Raw genomic sequence first — 26,585 nt, forward strand, 5'->3', positions numbered from 1 at the left:
CATTTAACAATTTGAACAATTGGTTTAAATCTTACTTTGTTACACATTTCATTTCACATTCATATAAAGTTTCACCTAAAATCTAGATGTTGATAAAAACAGCTGATGTTATGTTATGCAACTACCTAATTATTTTATGAAGAAACACATTAAGTAATATGGAATTTACCTTAAATTGATAAATTAATGGTTTTGCAGCAGTAAAATAGCCCAGAAGTCTTGACATGAATCAAATAGTCTAAGCGCTAAAAACATTTTGAGGCAATTTCTTTACCAAATGTTGTAGTCAATTCTTAGCGCCAATATTTAGGTCAAGCTATCTTGCCGTTTTATTTCATTTATTGAGGCAAAAACAAAACAGTAAAGCAATTTTGTTATGTGTGCAAGAGGGCAGAGTAAAGAATGGAGGCATGTAATCCCCTTAATTTGGAACATCACACCTCTAGCGTTTGACTGTATTGGAAAGGGGCTCTTATCCAATCCAACCTCTGTTTCTGGCTACTCTTATTTCTATACATCCTGACAAAACCATTTTGTCCCATCTGATTGGGTCTATTTGCATCAGACACCTCTTCTGCATATAGATTGATGGGTTTAATCAGTGAATCAAGGAGAACGTTCAATCATCAATCACTGTCAGTGCTGTCTTTCTTTCTCTCTAAACCAGTGTTTGATTTTCTGCTCAGATTCATCTGAAACACACGCAAATGTAACAAAGGACTAAAGAGAAATGATTTGAGAAGAGACCAATAACTTATTGGTGGCTGGCACCGAGGCCTGCTTTCGCTCTTGGTCTGCCGCCCCTCATATTCGAGCCCTTCTAGTTTTGCGTCAAGGCTAGTTTGACTCACTGGTTTGTGGAGAATGGAGAAAAGGAGTGAGGCGAAGTCTCTCCACCTGTCTGCTCGTTTGTGAAAAACAGCCCAGATGGGTAGCACCTTTCTGAGTGAAAATAGGGAAATAAATCAAGTGCTTCCAAAAGGACCCTCTCTGATTATCTTATTTGGGAAAAACAGATTTGCTTTTCTACTTCGATAGGTAAAACAAATAACTGAAATCATCTACCTTCCCAGGGCTGATCTGGAGACGAATGGACATCAACTGCAGTAATCTGACCTTTTGAATATGTAAAATAATTCATTATTTTATTGATTTATTTATTTTTTCGTTGCTTATACACTACCCTTCAAAAGTTTGGAAACACTATGGAATTGTTATGTTTGTGAAATATAAAAAAATACAAAAATTAATAAAATAAACTAAGAACCCATTAAATTGATCAAGAATTACAGTAAAGACGTTTATGTTCAAAATTACTATTAAAAATCTCTATTTAAATAAATGCTGTATTCTTCAGATTTTCTGTTCATCAAATAATCCTCCACTTGCAGCAATGACACCTTAGGCATTGTAGCAGTCGGATTATTCTAGATATGCAGGTGAAGTTTCATCCCATGCCTTCTGCAGCTCTTACCAAGGGTGTAACTGGCTTGTAGGGCACTTATCACAGATTTTCCAACCAAACTTTCCAACAGCAGCTCAACACCTTAAACTTTGGTTCATCCATCCAAACTACTCATTTCTAATCATTTAGCACTCAATATTTTCAATTCTTTCTAAAGTTCACCTTCTACCCGTTTTCTTCTAATTTGCCAGTGTCAGATTTGTTTTTGTTTTTCCTTTAAAAGTGTATCTAAAATTCCAACAGTTTAGGACCTGTGAGGGGTCTGTTTCTCAAACTAAAGACTCTGATGTGCTTGTCTTCTTGTAGTTGTGCATCTGGGCCCTTCTCTCTCTATCCTGGTAAGATCAAGTTTGAGTTTTAAATTTCAGTTTATTTTATTTATACAGTGGGAAAAAATAGTTTTCTAGGCCTAATTCAAAAGATCTGGTTTTCAATGGGTTCTTGTCCTATTCAGGCCAAAAAATAACAACAATAATAATAATAATAATAATAATAATAATAATAATACAAAGTCATACTGTCATCTGTCTCTAGTCTCCCTTACACTGCATTTCCCATAATTCACTGCCCTGATCACTACCAGCTGTTCCCTATTGTTCTCACCTGTTTCATTTACCTCGTTTATCCCTGTGTATATATTGCCTGATGTCTGTTTTACCTTTGTCAGTTGTTGTGTTTTCTCCTTCTCATGTACCGGTTCCTATCGTGGATGTAATGTTTGTTTTATTTTCTAGTTCCTAGTTTTGCCTTGTTCCAGTGTTTACCTTGTTTTTGTACTTTGATTTATTTCTAATTAAACATCACGCTGCACCTAGATCCTGCTTTCATACTTCCTTCAAACGTTACAGAACAACTGACCAAATGGATCTCGTGGCTATGTTCATCCAGTTGAGCCTTGAGGATTTACCCATAAGGGAATACTCCCATCGTTTCAGCGCCATTGCCAGGATTTGCTGATTACCACCTTAAGTCAATTTACCGGATCAGAATAATGGCTCACCGGTGGAGGGAATTGCCGGAGACGGGAGACTACACGTGGGAGGAATACGTGAAATTGACACTAGAAACTCTGGCTTCAGAGGATCCTCCTCTCCCTACCCCGATCCCGGCTTCCAAGCCTTCCACACCTGAGTCTGCTCCACGCCTTGTCACAGCCACACCTGAGTCTGCTCCACGCCCGGTCACAGCCACGCCTGAGTCTGCTCCACGCCCAGTCACAGACAAGTCTGAGTCTGCTCCACACCCGGTCACAGCCATGTCTGAGTCTGCTACATGCCTGGTCACAGCCATGTCTGAGTCTGCTCCACGCCCAGTCACAGCCAAATCTGAGTCTGCTCCACGCCCGGTCACAGCCACGCCTGAGTCTGCTCCACACCTGGTCACAGCCACGCCTGCATCTGCTCCACGCCCGGTCACAGCCACGCCTGAGTCTGCTCCACGCCCAGTCACAGCCACGCCTGAGTCTGCTCCACACCCGGTCACAGCCACGCCTGCATCTGCTCCACGCCCGGTCACAGCCACGCCTGAGTCTGCTCCATGCCCGGTCACAGCCACACCTGAGTCTGCTCCACGCCCGGTCACAGCCAAGTCTGAGTCTGCTCCACGCCCAGTCACAGCCAAGTCTGAGTCTGCTCCACGCCCGGTCACAGCCCAGCCTCCCGCGGCCCCTATCTCCAAGTTGAATGATCCCCCACTGAGGTCGGTGCGTAGGGCCATGATGACGCTTCTGTAAAAATTATCAGTTCCCACGCCTGCCACGTCCAATGAGCCAATGCCCATACCTGCCACGACCAACGAGCCAACTCCCAGGCCTACCACAGCCAACAAGCTTGAAGCCTCATCCGTCCCAGAGCCAGCATTGCCAGCCTTGTCTGTCCCAGAGCCAGCATTGCCAGCCTTGTCTGTCCCAGAGCCAGCATTGCCAGCCTTGTCTGTCCCAGAGCCAGCATTACCAGCTTCGTCCATTCCAGAGTCAGTGTTCATGGCCACCTGGAAGCGGAGGAGGAAAAGAAGGGCTCCTGCTATCAAGTCTCTTCCCGTGTACAGGACAGCAGAGGTCATTTCCAAGTCTCTGCCAGTGTTCACGACCACAGAGGTCGTTCCCAAGTCTCTGCCCATGTTTATGACCACGGAGGTCGTTCCCGAGTCTCTGCCCATGTCCACGACCATGGAGGTCTTTCCCGAGTCTCTGCCAGTGTTCACAATCACAGAGGTCGTTCCCGAGTCTCTGCCAGTGTTCACAATCACAGAGGTCGTTCCCGAGTCTCTGCCAGTGTTCATTACCACAGAGGTTGTTCCCGAGTCTCTGTCCAGGTTCACGACCACAGAGGTTGTTCCCGAGTCTCTGCTCATGTTTGTGACCACTGAGGTCGTTCCCGAGTCTCTACTCATGTTCGTGACCACGGAGGTCATTTCCCAGTCATCCATGATTCTTAGTCTCGAGCCTCCCGTGGCTCCGCCTTCCACGGCTTCGCCCCTCGAACCTCCCACGGCTCCACCTTCCATGGCTTTGCCCCTCGAGACTCCCACGGCACTGTCTTCCAAGGTTTCACCCCATGAGCCTCCCATGGCTCCGCATGCCACAGCTTCGCCCCTCGAGCCTCCTAAGGCTCCGCCATAAGAGCCTTCCACGGCGCCAGTCTCTAGTCTGTGGCCGCCTCCCAGGCCTCCTGACCCTGTTTCAGCCCTGTGGCCACCAACCAGGCCTCCTGATCCAGTCCCTACCCTGAGGTGGTTTCCTGGGTCCCCTGGCCGTCCGTCTGATCTGCTCTGGTCTCCTTGGTCTCCTGGCCATCCACCTGATCTGCTCTGGTCTCCTTGGTCTCTTGGCCGTCCACCCGATCTGCTCTGGTCTCCTTGGTCTCCCGGCCTTCTGCCTGATCTGCTCTGGCCTCTTTGGTCTCCGGCTCCATCTTGGCCCTGCCTCCCTTACCTCCCTTCCTTGGGGGTCAGGAGCCGCCCATTGGGGGGGAGGGGGGTATGTCATGATTCACTGTTTTGCCTCTGTCATCTGTCTCTAGTCTCCCTTACACTACATTTCCCATAATTCATTGCCCTGATCACTACCAGCTGTTCCCTATTGTTCTCACCTGTGTTTCATTTACCTCATTTATACCTGTGTATATATTGCCCTGATGTCTGTTTTACCTTTGTCAGTTGTTGTGTTTTCTCCGTTTCATGTACCGGTTCCTATCGTGGATGTAACGTTTGTTTATTTCCTAGTTCCTAGTTTTGCCTTGTTCCAGTGTTTACCTTGTTTTTGTACTTTGATTATTTCTTATTAAACATCACACTGCACCTAGATCTTGCTTTCATACTTCCTTCAAACTTTACAGGAGTTTTGCCCAATGTTGGGCAAACTACTCAACATAAAATTTGGTTTAGCTAAGCTAAAAACTACACTTCAGAGGAAGTAGCAAGTTACACTACAAGCTGCATACCAAAAGTAGCTTGCTACATTTAAGCTACTTCGTATTTTTTTTCAAAGGGGTGCACAGAGCATACTGTCATAGACAAAGCATCTAAAATATTTATTCACATAATGTTTATCAAAGCCATGGTACAGCACAGTGCAGTATAGTGCAATACAGTACAGTATCAGGTATGCAGTATGGTGCAAATAATATGCTTGTAAAAAAACAAACACAAAAAAAAAAGTGTTCAAAATGAAAAATATCTATTTTTACATTTTATTTTTTCATAGTTATACTACTACCTCTACAAACCCATACACATGTGAACATAATTTCCTTTGCACGTTCCTTTATAAAAACTCTACATATGCTATTCATATTATCCTGTAATTCTGTCTAGTTTTTGCATTTCTGAAGCTTCTGATCAGAGGCCAAATTCATTGTGTGTTTAAGCACATCTGGGAAATAACAATGTGATATCTGACTGTATCAGATAGTAATACCATGGTACTTATAGATACAATTACCATTTTTATGTACTGTTCTGTATTTACATGGTGCTTCAAAGTATTTCAAAAAATACCATGTTACTATCATGGTAATTGTATATATGATTACCACATTCATATACAATAAAATGTACATTGTGCTTCAAGGTAATTGATAGAATACCATGGTACTACTATGGTACTTCAATATATGACTACCTTATTCATATACCACTGTATTAATATGGTGCTCCCAGGTAATGGTACATGTCCAAAGCACATGGTAATGCCATAATACTTTATTATGTGCTTTCGTGTGGGCTACTATGTGTTTTGATACTCTATTGGTTGTAAAATCTTTACCTGCAGTGCCATTCAAGCTGTACACATGTTGAACTTAATAAAGAACTTCTTCATCACTGGCAAACGATAGGACGCATTTGCAGGTTTGGTTTCCATTGACTGTAGATCCACTGCAACCAGCGCTATCTTTATTTTCCGTATTTTAAAATATTCTGCAAGCATGTTGGCAAGTGAGCTTTCTGAGTCATTCAGATTGAAACGCAAACTGATTCAGACAGCTTTGTAAAGAACTGACTCAGATGAGCAATTAATTTGTGACATCTTTAGTTTTGATTCAAAACTGGCTGTGGTATGATGTACGATGTAGCGGTGTATCGTTTGTCAAATACGCGCTACCTAATCAAAAATATATCTTCGCTACTGAAAAGCTACTTGATTTAACAACTAGCGAAGCTACCACCTCACTACTCAAAAATGTAGTTAAGCTAATAGCTTCGCTATTTGTAGCGAAGCTACTGCCCATTACTGGCTTTGACATGGTTAAGAATGGAATTTTTTTGGAATTACATATGTTTAAGGTAGAGTTTTTGATCAATAAAATGCATCCAAGGTGAAGTGAAGCATCAATTTACTTCAAAAACTAAAATTAGTGTTTCCAATCTTTTGAAGGGTAGTGCACATTCACAGACTAAATTTGCACCAACAAAGAAAAAGTTTTGTAAAATGCTATTAATTTATTTTTATTTCTTAAATGTCGAGAGTGCAATGCCTACAGCAACATCCACACTAATATATTTTCAGCTGAAAAAACATTGATTTTGCTAAGTTTACAGCTCTCATCCACTGGAACAGCATTTTCCTCCAACAAGAATTTCAAAAATGCTCTCTTTGGAAACTGATGACATTAGGAAACAGAAAACGTCCTGGTTACTTGCGTAACCTCTGTTCCCTGATGGAGGGAATGAGACATTGTGTTGATGTAGTGATACTTGGGGTCACTCTTGGGAGCCCGAAACACCTCTGGTCTTTGATAAAAGGCCAGTGAAAATTGGCGAGTGGTATTTGCATGCCACTCCCCCAGACATACGGGTATAAAAGGAGCTGGTATTCAACCACTCATTCAGGTTTGAGACAAGGTCCGGCCATTTCAGCGGGTAGTTCAGCGTTGTGGCAGGAGGGACACAACGTCTTGTTCCCTCCGTCAGGGAACGGAGGTTACGCAAGTAACCAGGACGTTCCCTATCTGTCACTCACTTGACGTTGTGTCGATGTAGTGACACTAGGGGTCCCTATACAAAATGCTGCAACTGGCTGAACTGTGTTACGTGAACTGGCGGTGTGTGACAGGCAGACAACTATGTGCCTTATAGCCAGCGCACCAGGCCAACACATAACCTCCCCCAACATAGTTATGAGTGTCGAATGGCCCTTTGGGGACAAGTCGACTAACCAAAAGATAGAGACAGGCTAATCCAGTCGTGGCCTCTTTTCCCATTCTTTTTTTCCACTCCCTAAAAAACAAGGGAGATAATCTGACTGGGCCACAAGGTCTAGTCGGGGGGTGTCCCTTGCCCAAAGAGAGGGGGGATATTTAAGTGGAAAATACGTCACATGGTCTTGCCGACCATGTGGAGAAGTCTCATGGTAGATCCTACCCAACTGGGGAGGAGTTACTACAAACATGGAAACTGTGGCAGAGGCGGCTCTGCCCAAGGAAGACACAGTTTGTCAGCAGGGAAACGAATTAGCAGAAGATATACATCGCATGGGGTTATCTTACAGGGAACCGCCACATGCGGAGCACCTACCACAGAACAGGGCTCTTAGTTAGCACGTGTACTGGGCTGGCAGTGAGTCTCTCCGAAAACTCGACTGCCCCAGGGCTCGGAGGAAGTCAACCAGGGAACATAGTTTGTGAACACTACTGGGAATTAATGGCGCACATCTTCAGCTCAGAGGAGGTGAAAAGCACTATGTGCAAGTGATACACCTGGCCAGCTATCCCGGGCTTATCCGCTTGTATTGCGTGCCACTACCTGGGATGAATCCAGTTCCACCCGGAGGTTGTAGAACATTGCAAAGGTGTTGGGTGTTGCCCAGCCCGCTGCTCTACAAATGTGTGTTAGAGAGGCACCCCTGGCCAGGGCCCAGGAGGCCACTACACCCCTGGTAGAATGGGCTCGTAGCCCTATCGGAGGCAGCATGTCCTGGGCGAGATATGCCATAGCTATGGCGTCAATGAGCCAGTGGGAGATCCTCTGCTTGGAGACAGCTCTTCCTTTCTGCTGTGCACCAAAGCAGACAAAGAGCAGCTCAGAGATCCTAAAGCTCTGTGTACAATCCAAATAGATGCATAAAGTGCGCACCGGACACAGCAACGACAGGGCTGGGTCTGCCTCCTCCTGGGGCAGCACTTGCAGGTTCACCACCTGGTCCCTAAAAGGGGTCGTGGGAACCTTGGGCACATAGCCCGGTCGGGGTCTCAAGATCACGTGAGAGTAGCCCGGACCGAACTCCAGGCACGTTTCGCTGACAGAGAACACTTGCAGTTCTCCTACCCTCTTGATGGAAGTGAGCGCAGTCAGGAGGGCAGTCTTCAAGGAGAGTGCCTTAAGCTCAGCTGATTGAAAAGGCTCAAAGGGGGCTCTCTGTAGATCCTGAAGAACTACAGAGGTCCCATGAGGGAACGAGGCATGGTCTGGAGGGGTTCAGCCTCCTGGCGCCTCTCAGGAACCTGATGATAAGGTCGTACTTCCCCAAGGACTTACCATCCACTGTGTTGTGGTGTGCTGCTATAGCAGCAATGTACACCTTCAAGGTAGAAGGGGACAGCTGCCCTTCCAACCTCTCATGCAGGAAGGAAAGCACAGATTCGACTGCGCATCTCTGGGGGTCTTCCCGTCGGGAAGAACACCAATTAGCGAACAGACGCCACTTAAAGGCATACATGTGCCTCTTAGAGGGGGCCCTAGCCTGAGTGATCGTGTCTACCACCACGGGTGGTAGACCGCTTAGGTCTTCCGTGTCCCGTCCAGGGGCTAGACATGGAGATTCTAGAGGTCTTGTCGCGGGTGCCAGATGGTGCCCCATCCCTGAGAAAGAAGGTCCTTATTCAGGGAAATTCACCGGGGGGGGGGGGTTGTCGTGAGGAGTGTGAGGTCCGAGAACCACGTCTGGGTGGGCCAGTAGGGTGCTGCCAGGACAACCTGCTCCTTCTCCTCCCTGACCTTGCACAGAGTCTGTGCAAGTAGGCTCACTGGGGGAAACACAAATTTGCGTAACCCATGAGGCCAGCTGTGTGCCAGCTGTTTTCTATGCTGAGCGGCACCTCGGTCAGGGCGTACCAGAGCAGGCAGTGGGAGGATTCTTGGGAGGCGAACAGGTCTACCTGTGCCTGTCCGAATCAACTCCAAATCAGCTGGACCACCTGATGGTGGAGTCTCCACTCTCCCCTGAGGGTAACCTGCCTTGACAGCACATCCGCTGCAGTGTTGAGGTCACCCGGGATGTGAGTGGCTCACAGCAACTTGAAGTGCTGCTGACTCCAGAGGAGGAGACGGCAGGTGAGTTGTGACATATAACGAGAGCGCAGACCGCCATGGCAGTTGACATATGCTACCCTTGCTGTGTTGTCTGTCCGAACTAACATGTGCTTGCCCTGGATCAACGGCAGGAACCTCCATAGGGCAAGCAGAATTTCCAACAACTCGAGGCAGTTGATGTTCCAACGCAGCCGCGGGCCCGTCCATAAGCCGGTGGCTGCATTCCCGTTGCAAACAGTGCCCCAGCCCATTTTGGAGGCATCTGTCGAGACCACGACGTACCTGGAGACCTGCTTTAGGGGAACACTTGCCTGTAGAAATGAGAGGTCGGTCCAAGGGCTGAACAGATGGTGACAGACTGGCGTGATGGCCACGCGATGTGTCCCGTAGCACCATGCCCATCTCGGGACTCGAGTCTGAAGCCAGTGCTGAAGCGGTCTCATATGCATCAACTCGAGCAGGGTGGCCACTTTTGAGGATGCCATATGCCCCAGGAGCCTCTGAAAGAGTTTCAGTGGAACCGCTGTTTTCTGTTTGAACACCTTCATACAGGCCAGCACCGACTGTGCGCGCTCGTTTGTGAGGCACGCTGTCAAAGAGACTGATTCCAACTCCAAACCAAGAAAAGAGATGCTCTGAACTGGGAGGAGCTTGCTCTTTTCCCAGTTGACCCGAAGCCCTAATCGGTATGTGCACATAACATGTCCCGAGAGTGAGCTAGGATTAGCCAATCATCGAGATAGTTGAGAATGTGAATGCCCACTTCCCTTAACGGGGCAAGAGCTGCCTCTGCGACCTTTGTGAAGACACGTGGGGACAAGGACAGGCCAAAAGGAAGGACCTTGTACTGATACACCTGACCCTCGAATGCAAACCGCAGGAAGGGTCTGTGTCGAGGTAGAATCGAGACATGAATGTATGCGTCCTTCAGGTCTTCCGCCGCGAACCAATCTTGATGCCCGACGCTTGCCAGAATGTGTTTTTGAATCAGCATCTTGAACGGGAGTCTGTGTAAAGCCCGGTTCAGTAATCGCAGGTCCAAGATTGGCCGCAACCCACCGCCTTTTTCCGGTACGATAAAGTAGGGGCTGTAAAACCCCTTCTTCATCACGGCCGGAGGGACAGGTTCTATCGCACCCTTCCGTAGGATGGTTGCGATCTCCGCGCGCAAGGTAGCAGCGTTTTTGTCCTTCATCAAGGTGAAGTGGATACTGCTGAACCTGGGCGGACGCCTGGCAAACTGAATCGCGTAGCCGAGTCGGACGGTCCGGACCAGCCATCGTGACAGATTTCTAAAGCGCAAGCCATGCATCCAAGTTCCGCGCAAGGGGGGCCAAAGGGACAATGTCCTTGGATATACCGGCAGGTGGGGCCTCGCGGCGGGGCAGAGCTCGAGGTGCCACACCATGTCGTGGCCGTGCTGAGTCAAGGGACATCGAAGCACTTACCTGGCTCCTTGTGACCACCCCCAGAACAGCCTGGGACGGGGGAGGAAGAGGCCTGTCCTCACAACCCTTGGAGACTGTCACATCGGGGTCGGATGTGTGCCACAGCTGGGCATGCAGGGGCGGGGAGACTGCCACTGGAGCGCCAATAATGCAAGGGACAACAGGTGTACGGTGGTCATGATGACGACCGTGCACACTGGGTATGTTACCCAGGGAAGGAAGAAACCGCTCTTTTGCTGAACTGTTGGGTACCGCAGCCACTTTGGCATGCGGCGAAATCAAATAAAAAGGCAACAAAAGATTCTCCACCCAGCCCTCCACCGGGGGATGGAGTGGTCTTACTACCAGCTCCAATGCAGTGGGTTTCATCGACCCTGGGTCACCTGTCTCAGGGGCGCTTTGACGAACTTTGTGGGTTCTTGGCGGCCGGCCGTGAGACGGGTGGCGTCTGCTTCCTGCGGTGGGCTCCACGCCGGGGCTGGGCTGAAGGGGCGGGCTGCGGCGGAGCCTGTGCAGTCACCGCAGGGGGATGCCCTTGGCGACAAGCAGATGGGGTGCGGGATCTTGAGCCGTGCCGGGGCAGGATATGCTGGATAGCCTCCGTCTGCTGCTTCACCGTTGAGAACTACTAGGCAAAGTCCTCGATGGTGTCACCAAATAGGCCAGCCTGGGAGATGGGGGCAGCAAGGAACTGTGTCTTGTCGGCCTCACCCATCTCGACCAGGTTGAGCCAAAGGTGGCGCTCCTGGAAAACTAATGTGGACATCGTCTGCCCGAGAGACTGCGCCATGACCTTCGTCGCTCGGAGAGCAAGGTCAGTTGCCACGTGCAGTTCCTGCATCAGATCTGTGGTGGAACTACCCTCGTGCAGTTCTTTTAGCGCCTTGGCTTGGTGGCCTGCAGGAGAGCCATGGCGTGCAGGGTAGAGGTGGCTTGTCCAGTAGCGCTGTAGGCTTTGGCCGTCAGGGACGACGTAAACTTACAGGGCTTGGATGAGAGCTTTCGGCGTCCGCGCCAGGTGGCGGTGCTCTGCGGGCATAGTTACACCTTATCCACCGTGGGAATCGCTGTACAGCCCCTGGCCGCCCCGCCATCGAGGGTAGTGAGGGTGGGGGAACTGAGAAATCAGGACCTGGCAGTAAAAGGTGCCTCCCATGATTTTGTCAGCTCCTCATGCACTTCCGGGAAGAAAGGCACGGGAGTGGGGCACGGCTGCTTTGAGCGGCGCTGTGATCCCAGGAACCAATCATCGAGCCGCGAGGCTTCAGGGGAGAGCTGAGGGTTCCACTCTAGCCCGACGCTCGCGGCCGCACGGGAAAGCATGTCCATCATCGCTGCATCAGCCTTTGACTGGGCAATCGTCCCCGGAGGGGGGATACCGTGCAGGCGGTCCCATTGGGGTCCCCAAATCGCCCCCAGTGCTAGCCGTGCTGGCCTCAAACCTGTAGGTAGAAGGAACAAGGCGGGGAGCTGCTGGGGTGGCTTGCTTTCTTACGAAAGCAAGCCGCAACCGCAACGTTGCCATGGTCATGTTCTTACAGTAAGAATATGAACCATCCACGAACGCTGCCTCCGTGTGGGTCGTGCCCAGACACGAAAGACAGCAATCGTGACCATCTGAAGTTGAGAGGTAACGACCGCAACCAGGAATAACAGACAATCGGAAAGACATCTTTAAAAAGACGCATCTTTAAAAAGACATTTCATGTGTGCCGCTCTTTTAGAGAAATATACTCTTTCAGGAATATATACTCTCTTTTTTCTGCCGAAGCGCCCAGGGGCGTTCTCTGCAGTGCACCAGTGCAGAGGAGGGAGAAGCCGCTGAAATGCGGCATCAGATCCAGCAGAGGTGAATGAACAGTCGTGAGAATTCAGCTCAGTGAGCATGACCGTTCGGCTCCGAAGAGAAAATCTGAATGAGTGGTTGCATACCAGCTCCTTTTATACCCGTATGTCATGTGTATGTGGCATGCAAATACCACTCGCCAATTTTCATTGGCCTTTTATCAAAGACCAGAGGCTCCCAAGAGTGACCCCTAGTGTCACTACATCGACACAACGTCAAGTGAGTGACAGATAGGGAACCGAATTTTAAACTGAAAACATAGTCAACCTCGTCTCATAGTGAAAACATGACTCTATAAACATTTTTGCAAAACTTGTTACGCTTGTCTCAGGTACAATTCCCTGCAGTTTCCAGGTGAAATGAACATTAGAGGAGCTACAACTACTGTATGATTATATAGCTGTTGAGCTGATGTCAGTTCCCCTCAAAAAGACTTCAGTGGCTGATTATGATTTTATAAACACTTTATTTTTCTCTCTATTACTCAGACCCTGCTATGTTATGATATCGAGACACTTTTACTGTAACGCATCTTTTGAAAAATTATAAATTTTAACACTTGTATTACAGACCCACCTGCATACAGGGGCTGACTGGCCATCGGAAGAACCGGGACTTTTCCCAGTGGGCCGGCCGTGGAACAGGTCCGATAAGCTGAAATGGGCCACTGCGTTATGCAGAATGGGCCACAAAAATATGCAGATGGGGGCAGTGATATGGAGAAAAGGACAAAGAGTTTTAGTTTAGGGAGGTAAATTTTATTAAAACCTCCATCTAAAACCCACCTTAAAATCCTCGTCTGATTACAACCTAATTTCGCTCGGTTTTGGCACCCCCTGCTGGATATTTAACTTGAAAATGTGCAGCTGAACGTGTTAAGACACACCTAATTTCAGTTTTGCAAAAATTTTGTAATGCTCACCTAAATTGCATGAGACCAGGCTGAACGTAGTAGTGAAATATATATATATATATATATATATATATATATATATATATATATATATATATATATATATATATATATTGTTTCCTAAAAGGACTCCCAAACACTCCTACTTCACCTATATCACCATTCAGCCCCTGCTTTTATTGGTCAGGCAAACAGGTAGTCAAGCCACTGGTTGAGCTGGAAGTTGACATTTTCAGACTGCTGAAACAAACAGAGCAATGTTTTGATAATACCACAAAGCCATAGTGTTTAGAAGGTCACACTTTACTGGGAAAACAACCTTCAAATGGCTTACTTATAGTAGTCTCTGCACATTAAACTGGGATAAAATGTAGTTTAACATCACTTTTTTGCCTTTAACTCAAGCTTGACTCACAAGGAGTAAAAAGCATTTTCATCAGATGGTTAATGTTTTCTCACATATGCTTTCTACATGTTGACAACTATAAATGCAATTCTTTTGGAACACCACATCTGTACAACTCCAAAACATCCAATGCATCACCTATGCTCTACCAATGGACGCAGTTTTCCGGATAACCGTCCTGCTTTTGGAATTGCAGCTGTTTGCACAAATGAGTTGAAGCAGGTCTGGTGAAGCCCTCATGAGTATCACATCAGTATGGGCTAGTCAACTGGCTCACCTTTGGCTCTCACCAAATTAATCAAACTGCCCATGGTCCTCCAATTGGATGACAGTCTTCCTCCTGCCATATACGCTGAAGATGTATGTATGCGAAGGGGGAAGGTGGGGATTCCAATGTATCTTTATATATACTGTGCACCTTTCACCCAATATAAATCTCAGTACCCCCCACATTCCCCTCACAATGTTTTTGCATTGAGCTGTACAAAAGACAATAAACTTCCTAAAAGAAAAGACTTGAGCAACAAAAGATAAGTTGTCTTGCAATATAAAATATTCATTTTAATAAAAAAATCAATAAATACAAATATGCATTTCAATATTCATAGTTGCCACAATAATGTTTAAGGCGTTATTATGAAACTTTAATGTCAAAAGTTCTAGAGTGACCGACTTTTTGGAATGTTTAGCTTTGAAGCTTTCAAATGTGTATCTAAAAAAAAGTTTATATGTAGCAACTAGCATTTAAAACCAGCCTGATGTGATCACTTGAAAATGACGTGACAACATTTTAGCAACATTTTATTATGTGGTTCCTTGCATGTATAGTTCTGAAGTGAAATGTTCACTTTATGGTGCTAAAAGGGAGTAACATTTTCTCCCAAAAAGAAGAGGCTTTAAGGTTAATGCTCCTTTGAGTTTTAAATCAACAAAACCTACCTCCCTTCCCTAAACCTTAAGCCTAAACCTAGCCAATAGTGTCATAAAAAGCAAATGTGACATGAAAAATGTGACATTTGTGGTGCTTTTATGACTCTTTCGTCTCACATGTGGACTCATGTGCTCTTCAGGACTTGTACACTAGTCCTTGGCATTGTAAGTGCGTCACTTATTCACCTGGGTTAACGAGCTTGTAAATGTAGCTGGTTATGTAATGCAAACATTAAAATGTTTTTCCTTACAAGCCATGAACTAGAAAAAGTGTTTTGATGTCCTAAGATTGCAATGTGTGAGGAACCATTTAATCTGCCATTTTATTTTTGATTTGGTGAAAGTGAATAAAAATGATTATTGTAGCACCTCTAGTGTTCATTTCAGCAGGAAACTACTATGACACGTACTGTAGCTAAAACGAGCCACGTAAAAATAATTTTACATATATTGGTATAGTAACGTAATTTTATGAGACCAGGTTGTTTAAAAAAGTGTAATGTTATCTCAAAATGTCTTGCCTCCTGGCTAACAGCCTTTTAATTTAATTTCATTTTTTTTTTTTTTTTTTTTTTTTTATGTGGGTGGTGCTAAGCAGAAGGTGGGATTTACTTCTCAATGGTTTCAGAGTCACTCAGGACAACCACAACTAATTATACTCTGGTCTAGTCCTGGCCACAATGAGCCTGGATCGTAACCAGACATCATTGCACAGCTTAAGACAAGCTACAAATAGGAGAATACATGATATTATTGCTTATTTTATGGTTGGTGGGAGCAATTCATTCATTTCATATAATACAGACATGTTTCTTGGCTCTACCATGGATAAAATACAACATTTCCTTTCTCGGTTCAAAAACTCCAAGTGAAAGCTGTAAAACCTGACCAATACATGACCAGAATATGCATTTCAGATTTATGCCACTATTTGGAGGCTTTGTGGACTAGGAACTTGCCTGAAAGATTTTCACAGTTCAAGGCACTTACAGGCAAACGTGTCATCTGGAGTTGTATTGTGAGAGTGAACCTTGGAACAGCTTTCAGCGGCTAAAGCAAGGTGAGCGCATTTTTAAGCGCAAGATTGGCCACTTGAGAACAGCGACCTATAAATGATACACATCTGTAAATGGATGCAGCTCCTTTTGCTTTTTCATCCACGGGCCAAAATCTGAATAATTGAAAAGAGACACTTCTTGTGTGAGTGTCTAGAATTTTAAACATTAATAGCGGTGCATTCCCTGGACACTTCCAGCTAAATTGAAACCACAAAATGATGTACAGTTATACGAGTTTGCCATTTAGAGCACAAGTAGGCAATTCTGAAATTATTGAAATCACCAGAATACAATAAGTAATTGATCACATTCATCCATGCAAAAACTTCTATGACAGAAAAAGTGATTACACAACCCATTATGGATCAAAATAACCCTACTGTTAACCCTTAAATGCATATGAATTTCACCAAACACTCTTACATATTTGGGTCTTTAGAGACCTGGCACTACAAAATGCCCAGATAGTGTCAAATTTTCAAAATATGTTCAAGACAATTAGAAAATAATAGAATTAAATATAGTTTTATTTTCCATTTATCAAAGAGAAAATTAAACAAATCAGGACAAATCTAGAACATGATTCATTACTTTCACATTGAAATTTCATGAGACGCAACTGGCTGTCAAAAACATATTGAGCTACACATTACATATAAGATACACATAACCTACACATAAGTTACACTTCAGTATTTTCTCAGGCACTAACTGAGTCTAAATACTGTAGATGCCCAACTTACATAATTTCAGTAGTACAGTACACCCAAATGACAATAGTCATATCATACTGTTCATGTGTGAAACTTGTTTCTTCATAAAATTGCAATATCAAATGTAAACCAAGTCAATCACTGAAACATCAGTGCCACCTTGAGTAAGAAATAACATGTATAATATGTATGTGTACATACATATGGAATAAGGAATACTGAAGTTGTGTGGGCACAACTCGAAAAAATGGATGAGGTGCAGGGGGTGAAATGAAGTCCCGGGTCACTAAAGACCCGAGGTATGCTTTTAAGGGTTAAAGGAATAGTTCACCCAAAAATGAAAATGCTGTAATTATTTTCTCACCCTCATGTCATTCCAAACACGTATTACTTTATTTCTTCTGTGGAAAACAGAATGTGATTTTTGGGAGCATTTCATGGCCATAATAAAAAAAGACTGGGGCTGTCAAGCTCCAAATTGACAAACAAAGCAAAATAAAATAACATAAAAGTTATCCATATGCACTTTATTCCAAGTCTTCTGAAGCCATCCGATAGCATTTGAGTGAATAGATAGAAATTTAATTTGTTATGCAAAATAATCTTCACATCCAGAGAGCTGTTAAACTCTGTAACTAGATCATTGAATCAGTGAACTGCATCAGTCTGATTGGGGAACGAATCATTCAGACTAGTTTTGCGAACTGGATCAATCAATTAATTAAAAGATCTGTTCATGAATTGGACATGGCTACATCTCTCATGAATGCGCTTGAGCGGATGTCAAGTTTTAAAGCGAATAATACCTTAAGTTGTATTCTTTTTACCTTACAAAATTGTTTTTGTATGGCTTCACTTGGAATATTGTGCACAATTTGAATGGACCTCTTTTTATGATACTTTTATGGTGCTTTGTCATTTTGGAGCTTGACAGGCCAAGTCCTCATTCAGTAAATAATGACAAAATTCTAATTTTTGGGTCAACTATTCCTTAAAAAAAGGTGAAACAAAGCTCTTAACTTATGTGGAGAGAACAGGACTGGCTTAGAATTCCCTGCAGCTGTTCTCTGGGCATCCTTTAACCTGCAGGTTTTTTATTGATCCGTGTCTAAAGACACAGATCGGCTGTCAAATGTTCATTCAGATTATCACAGGGAAGGCTGACTCATGTATGTCCTCAAGCAATATATATTTTTAAGATCTGTGATCTTTGACTGTGCAGGTCAGACACATTAAAAATGGGCTTCTTTGTTTGAAACATTGTCTTTTATGACAGCATAGTGGGACATCAATAAAATCTTGAAAAAAAGAAAGTATTGCCCCCCATTTGGGTTAACTGACAGCCCTTTACTGCCATAATGTATGGATCACTGACATAACAGTTTGTTTTTTTTCCACCCCCCACTCTTATCTTTGTGGCCAGCTCTGTCACAGAGTTTTACTCAGTGTGATCAATATCACACTTGCAGTGCTGGTGTTTAACGTCCTCTTAGAGGTTTGAAGCAGGTGTAGTTTTGTTAAAGGGTGAGCAACCTTAGGTCTTCAATGCATTTGATGATCATGGCAAAATGCAACAAATGCTTTATCTGAAAGTGTCAGTTAGATAATACAAATGCAAAATAAACTGGAATGAAATGTGGTTTGTCACAAACAACTGCAGAGAAAGGTTGCACTCACATCCTGGTGTGGGGTTGTTCTGGGGTCCTATTTTAGAGGCATTTTCAGAATTAGTAGGAAAGCCTTTTTAAAGACAAAAAAATAAATAAATAAATAAATAAATAAAATAAAAATAAAAAATACAACAAAACCACCAAATAAACTGTCTCTGTTTTTCTCTTCCCTTGTGTTTTGAAACTTGCTGAAAGGGTGTTGAGTTGTGGGCAGTCGCTGAAGAACGTGGTATAGGTGATTTACATAATGTGTTCAGTGGTGGTCTCTAACAGGAGGCAATAATGCAGTGCTTTCTGCAAACTTATCATTTGTGGTTTTGTGGCCAAAGGCACATTCAATCACCAAGAACATCATGGTCAGAGGAGGTGATGTGGTGAGTTTCCTGATGTTTAAAAGTAATTTGCCTAATGTAATTAAAAATAAAATGCTATGTACACTGTGCATTCCAAAAGGTGACAATTCTGTGAGAAAGGTTATCTGATGGTTAATAAAAAGTTATCTGATGGCTGATCTGATGGAAAATATATGAATAACAATATACCATATAAGATAAACAGCATCTGCTCTTGTAGTCATGGCAGATAACAATCTGTTTGCATGTATATTTCTGAATGGCTTTTTTAAAAGGTGATGAGTATATATATATATATATATATATATATATATATATATATATATATATATGGCCCACAGTATTTTCTCTCCAATGTGGAAACTCCGGTAAGAGGTAAGTGCCTTGAGTTTGTGTAATTAATCAGTCTGTTGTGTCTCTCAGCTGTGATGAGCCTTAATGCTGAAGTTGTTAGTTTAAAGCCATTTAAAGCTATTTCCTTGCTTTAGTAGTGTAGTAGTAATACAAGCGATCACAGAGTGCTGTTGAATATAGGGATGGGCAGATTGATACCAAAGTATCAATACTTTCAATATTGATGTGGTATCAAGAATATCGATCCTCACATAAAAATATTGATTCTGAAGTTTTTTTGTTTTTTTTTACAAGTGATCTTATTATTTACATTAATATTAATGTATCTCATGCTTCGAAGTGGAAAACAAAATATATGTACGAATTGTTGCATGGCACCGGAACTATTTTTTCGTCTGCTCATCTTGACATGAAGAAATGCACTAGCAGTCAGACGGGGCTCACCCTTTCAGTCAGCGCTCGTTCAAAGGGGGAGTAGTGCTTTCCTGAGGTAATGACAGAAAAACAGCATCTGGAATTATTCACACTAAGTAATGACCAGAGGTGGGTAGAGTAGCCAAAAACTTTATTCAAGTAAAAGCACAATTACTAATCACATACAATTAAAAGTATTAATGTTAAAAATTACTTGAGTAAGAGTAAGAAAGTAGTCTCCTATATTCCAATACATGATACACATTTAACATGCATTACAGAATGATTAATAATAATAATAATAATAATAATAATAATAATACAAATATTATTAATATTATTGTTAATAATGGAAATTGTCATCAATCACCACCATATTGTTCTAAACCTATATGACTTCTTTCTTCCATGCATCAAATTAAAGGAACAGTTCACCAAGTAAATTAAATGCTCTAATTTTCTCACCATCATGCCATCCCAGATATGCAGGACTGTCTTTCTTCTGCAGAACACAAATTAAGATTTTTAGAAGAATATTACAGCTCTGTTGGTCCATACAATGCAAGTGAATGGTGACCAGAACTTTGAAGCTCCAAAAAGCACATAGAGGCAGCATAAAAGTAATTCATATGACTCCAGTGATTTTTAGAAGCAATATGATAGGTGTGGGTGATAAACAGATAAATATCTATAATGTTATAATATTTAAAGTCCCTTTTTACTATTAATTCTCCTCCCTGCCCAGTAGGTGGCGATATGCACAAAGAATTGAATCACCAGAAACACAAGTGGAGATTTATTAGTGAAAAAAGGGTTTAAATATTGATCTGTTTCTCACCCACACTTATCAGATCTCTTCTGAAGACATAGATTGAACCAGTGTCATTTGAATTCCTTTTATGATGCCTTTATGTGCTTTCTGAGCTTCAAAGTTTTGGTACCCATTCACTTGCATTCTATAAACTAGCAGAGCTTAAATATTCTTCTAAAAATCTTTGTGTTCAGCAGAAGAAAAAAAAAAAACAACACACATCTGGGATGGCATTAAGGTGAGTAAATGATGCAAGCATTTTCAATTTTGGAAAAAATATTCCTTTAAGGAGATGTTAGACAGAATGCTAACCTTAATCATCATTTACTTTCACTGCATGTCTCCACCACCCGCCCCCCCCCCCCCCCCCCACCATATTTTGAAAGGGAATGGTAACTGACGTTCTGTCTAACATCTTTTGGGTTCCAAAGAATACAGAAAATTTCTTGTGGTTGGAAGAACATGAGGACAGGGAAATGATGATATAATATTAATTAAAGGCTGAACTATCACTATAAGGATGCTTCTCAGATTTGGACGCATCTGTCAATTAGAAGAGAAGTTTGGAAACCTTTTTTCTAGTCATTATTACGGTGAAAAACGTGAACAATATCACACAGTCCCAAGTTATATATAATGTTTAATTATACACTGAAGGAAGATCATGCTTTATTCATGCTTTCTGTCGTTATTTCACAGCTTTTTACGTCCTGCGTGAATTTAGTTCAGTGACACTCATTTAGATAATTAGTTCTTTACACTAAGGGTAAATTGCACCTTATCTCTGTGTTTGGAAGCTTGTTGTCCATAAGATATAAGCCCGCATCTGTCAAACGCTGTGCACGCACCAACCTTGCACGTGCAGAAATGCTCACAATCTTGCTTGCAGCTTGCAGCTGTGAAGTTCTGCTGTCGTAAATTGTCCCATTCAAAAATCTCAATAAATTACACATTTATTAACACTTATTAAATTAAAACCAGTAATGTAACGACAGGAACGCTACCCATTATAAAAAAGTAAAAGTAAAAAAAATTCATCAGAAATTTACTTGAGTAAGTGTGAAAAGTATCCACCATAAAACATACTCACATAAAACTAAAACATTTTTTTTTTTTCCCATAAAGTTACTCAAGTAATGTAACGGAGTAAATGTAGCACATTACTACCCACCTCTGGTAATGATCTTTCAGCTTCCCCACCCTCACTACCCTCGATGGTGGGGCGGCCAAGGGCTATTCGGCAACCCCCCCCCGGTGGATAGGGTGCTCGCGGTGCACCTATGCCCACAGAGTGCTGCCACCTGGCATGGGCGCCCAAAGCTCCTGTCCAAGACCTGTAGGTTTACGTCATCCCTGACGGCCAAAGCCTACGGTGCCGCTGGACAAGCCGCCTCCGCCCTTCACGCCATGGCTCTCCTGCAAGTCCACCAAGCCAAGGTGCTAAAGGAACACAAGGGTAGTTCCACCCCGTGATTGATGCAGGAGCTGCGTTCAGCGACCGACCTCGCTCTCCGGGCGACGAAGGTCACAGCGCAGTCTCTCGGGCGGGTGATGTCCACATTGGTGGTCCAGGAGCACCACCTTTGGCTCAACCTGGTCGAGATGGGAGAGGCCGACAAGGCACGGTTCCTTGCTGCCCCCATTTCCCAGGTTGGCCAGTCCGGCGACACCATCGAGGACTTTGCCCAGCAGTTCTCAGCGGTGAAGCATCAGACGGAGGTTGTCCGGCACATCCTGCCCCAGCGCGGCTCAAGATCCCGCACCCCGTATGCTCATCACCAAGGGCGTCCCCTTGCGGTGACTACACCGGCTCTGCTGCAGCATGCCCCTGTGGCACTGCCCCGGTGTGGAGCCCACCACAGGAAGCAGATGCCACCCGTCTCGTGGCCGCCAAGAACCCACAAATGGCTTTGAAGCACCCCTGAGATGGGCAACACAGGGACGACGAAACCTGCTGCTCTGGAGCTGGTATGCAGACCACTCCATCCCCCGGTGGAGGGCCGGGAGGAGAATCTTTTGTTACCTTTGCATTTAATTGCGCCGCATGCCCAAGTGGCTGCGATCCCCAAGAGTTCAGCAAGAGTGGTTTCCTTGTTCCCTGGGTAACATACCCAGTGTGCACGGCCGTCATCACGACCACCGTCCACCACTCCATTTTGGCAGGTTTGGTGCTCCAGCGGCAGTCTCCCTGCCCCTGAGCACCTAGCTGTGGCACAAATCCACCCCCGATGTGACAGTCTCCACGGGTCACGAGGACAGGCCTCTTCCTTCCCCATCCCAGGCTGTTCAGTGGGTGGTCACAAGGAGCCAGGTAAGTACTTCGATGTCCCTGAACTCAGCATGGCCACGTCACAGTGTGGCACCTCAGGCTCCGCCCCGCCGTGAGGCCCCACCCGCCAGTATGTCCGACGAGATTGTCCCTCCGGCCGAGATGAAGAAGGGGTTTTATAGCCCCTACTTCGTTGTACCGAAAAAAATCTTTGACCTGCAAGTACTGAACCGGGCTTTACACAGACTACCGTTCAAGATGCTGATGCAAAGATGCACTCTAGCGAGCATCCGGCATCAAGATTGGTTTGCAGTGGTAGAACTGAAGGACGCGTACTTCCACGTCTGGATTCTACCTCGACACAGACCCTTCCTGTGGTTTGCATTCGAGGGTCGGGTGTATCAGTACAAGGTCCTCCCTTTCGGTCTGTCCTTGTCCCCTCGCGTCTTCACAAAGTTCGCAGAGGCAGCCCTTGCCCTGCTAAGGGAAGTGGGCATTTGCATCCTCAACTGTCTTGATGATTGGCTAATCCTAGCTCACTCTCGGGATGTGTTGTGTGCACACAGGGACCTGGTGCTCTCGCACCTCAGCTGACTAGGGCTTCGGGTCAACTGGGAAAAGAGCAAGCTCCTCCCAGTTCAGAGCATCTCTTTTCTAGGCTTGGAGTTGGACTCAGTCTCGTTGACGGCGCTCCTCACTAATGAGCATGCACAGTCAGTGCTGACCTGTTTGAAGGCATTCAGACAGAAAACAGCTGTTCCACTGAAACTCTTTCAGAGGCTCCTGGGGCGTATGGCATCCTCAGCGGTGGCCACTCTGCTCGGGTTGATGCATATGAGACCGCATCAGAACTGGCTTCAGACTCGAGTCCTGAGATGGGCATGGCACCGCAGGACACATCTCGTGGCCATCACGCCGATCTGTCACCGCCTCTTCAGCCCTTGGACCGACCTCACGTTTCTATGGGCAGGCGTTCCCCTAGAGCAGGTCTCCAGGCATGTTGTGGTTACAACAGATGCCTCCAATACGGGCTGGTGTGCTGTATGCAACGGGCACGCAGCCACCGGCTTATGGAAGGACCCGTGGCTACGTTGACACATCAACTGCCTCGAGTTGCTGACAATTCTGCTTGCCCTGCAGAGGTTCCGGCCATCGATCCAGGGCAAGCACGTGTTAGTTCGGACAGACAACACGGCAACGGTAGCATATGTCAACCGTCAATACAGTCTGCGCTCCCGTTGTATGTCACAACTCACCCGCCGTCTCCTCCTCTGGAGTCAGCAGCACCTCAAGTTGCTGTGAGCCACTCATGTCCCGGGCAACCTCGACACTGCAGCGGATGCGCTCAGAGGAGAGTGGAGACTCCACCCTCAGGTGGACCAGCTGATCTGGAGTCAATTCAGGCAGGCACAGGTAGACCTGTTTGCCTCCCAAGAATCCTCCCACTGCCCGCACTGGTACACTCTGACCGAAGCACCTCTCGGTATAGACATGCTGGCACACAGCTGGCCCCCTGGACTTTGCAAATATGCATTTCCACCAGTGAGCCTACTTGCACAGACCCTGTGTAAGGTCATGGAGAACGAGGAGCAGGTCGTCCTGGTAGCACCCTACTGGTCCACCCAGACGTGCTTCTCGGACCTCAAGCTCCTCGCGACAGCCCCCTGGCAAATTCCCCTGAGGATGAATCTTCTTTCTCAGGGACAGGGCACCATCTGGCACCCGCAACCAGACCTCTGGAATCTCCATGTCTGGCCCCTGGATGGGACGCAGAAGACTTAAGTGGTCTACCACCCACAGTGGTAGACACAATCACTCAGGCTAGGGCCCCCTCTACGAGGCACCTGTATGCCTTTAAGTGGCGTCTGTTCGATAAGTGGTGTTCTTCCCGACGCAAAGACCCCCAGAGATGCGCAGTCAGATCGGAGCTTTCCTTCCTGCAGGAGAGGTTGGAAGGGCGGCTGTCCCCCTCCACCTTGAAGGTGTATGTAGCCGCTATAGCAGCACATCACGACACAGTGGAAGGTAAGTCCTTAGGGAAGCACGACCTGATCATCAGGTTTCTGTGAATCACCAGGAGGTTGAATCCCTTCAGACCACGCCTCGTTCCCTCATGGGACCTCTCTGTAGCTCTTCAGGGTCTACAGAGAGCCCCGTTTGAGCCCTTGCAGTCGGCTGAGCTGAAGGAATTCTCTTTGAAGACTGCCCTCCCGACTGCACTCACTTCCATCAAGAGGGTAGGAGACCTGCAAGCGTTCTCTGTCAGCAAAACGTGCCTGGAGTTTGGTCCAGGCTACTCTCACGTGATCCTGAGACCCTGACCAAGCTATGGGCCCAAGGTTCCCACGACCCCTTTTAGGGACCAGGTGGTTAACCTGCAAGCGCTGCCCAGGAGGAGGCAGACCCAGCTCTGACGTTGCTGTGTCCGGTGCACGCTTTACGCATCTATTTGGATCGCACGCAGAGCTTTAGAGTCTGTGAGCAGCTCTTTGTCTGCTTTGGTGGACAGCAGAAAGGAAGCGCTGTCTCCAAGCAGAGGATCGCCCACTGACTCATTGACGCCATAACAATGGCATATCACGCCCAGGACGTGTCTCCCCCGGTAGGGCTACGGGCCAATTCTACCAGGGGTGTAGCGGCCTTCTGGGCCTTGACCAGTGGCGCCTCTCTAACAGACATTTGCAGAGCAGCGGGCTGGGCAACACCCAACACCTTTGCGGGGTTCTACAGTCTCCGGGTTTCATCCCATGTAGTGGCATGCACAAGCAGGTAAGTCTGGGACAGCCGGCCGGGTGTATCGCTTGCGCATAATGCCTTTCACCTCCCCTGAGCTGAAGACATGCGCCGTTGACTCCCAGTAGTGTTCACAAACTGTGTTCCCTGGTTGATTTGTGGAGAAACTCGCTGCCGGCTCAGTACATGTGCTAACTAAGCCCTGTACTTGGGTAGGTGCTCTGCATGTGGTGGTTCCCCGTAAGTAACCCCATGCGACATATATCTTCCGCTAATTAGTTTCCCTGTTGGTAAACTGCATCTTCCTTGGGCAGAGGCCCCTCTGCCCCAGTCACCATGCTTGTAGTAACTCCTCCCCCATAGGGTAGGACCTACCATGGGACTTCTCCACATGGCATACTTCCGACAAAGCTCGGCAAGACCATGTGACATATTTCCACTTAAATACCCCCCTCTCTCTGGGTGGGGTGTGGTCTCCGCGATGTCTTCTCCTTGGGAGGGACACCCACCCGACTAAACCTGGTGGCCCCAGTCGGTTAACTCCCTTTTTTTGGGGGGAGAGGGAAAAAAAGGGGATAAGAGGCCACGACTGGGCTAGCCCGTCATCTTTTGGGTAGTCGACTTGTCCCCAAAGGGCTGTTCGACACTCATAACAGTGTTGGGGGAGGTTATGTGTCGGCCTGGTGTGCTGGCTACGAGGCACACAGTGGTCTGCCCATCACACACCGCCAGTTCACGTAACAGTTCAGCCAGTTGCGGCGTTTCGTATAGGGACCCCTAGTGTCACTACATCGACACAACGTCGAGTGAGTGACAGACAGGGGACGTCCTGGTTACTTGCGTAACCTCCATTCCCTGAGGTTTCGATTCCTCTTAGTGGTTCTTTTAGTATTTTCAAGGAATTTACTGCATTTATTGCCCTTAGTAGCCTGTTGCCATATGATGAGATCATTTCAGATTTCTACTGAGCAGAAATATCAAATCAGGAATACATTTTATACAATTCTTGTAAAAATCATGTTTGCATACTTTTAAGAGGCATAAATGCAGTCAATAATTGATCCTAACCATATATTAAATCAAAATTCTTAACAAAAAACAAATGTGATAACATTAATTTATTATTATTATTATTATTATTACTGTATATTACATCATTCCATTGAATACAACAAAACTCATGAGTATCTTTAACTGTACATTGTCATATGAACAACCAGTTAGAAACTGCACTGCCTGATTGAAGGTGTGAAGTACAATATATATATATATATATATATATATATATATATATATATATATATATATATATATATATAAAGCACAGTTCCAGTTCCAGAGACAGTTCAGACTGTGTTTTGTAGCCTAATGTTGTACTTCATGCGTATAAGACTCCAACAGTTCTTATTTCATTTCGAGTTGGACATTCATATCTTGCTTATCAGTGTAAGATCAA

Source organism: Myxocyprinus asiaticus, chromosome 17 (genome assembly GCF_019703515.2).
Source record: "Myxocyprinus asiaticus isolate MX2 ecotype Aquarium Trade chromosome 17, UBuf_Myxa_2, whole genome shotgun sequence".
NCBI lineage: Eukaryota > Metazoa > Chordata > Actinopteri > Cypriniformes > Catostomidae > Myxocyprinus > Myxocyprinus asiaticus.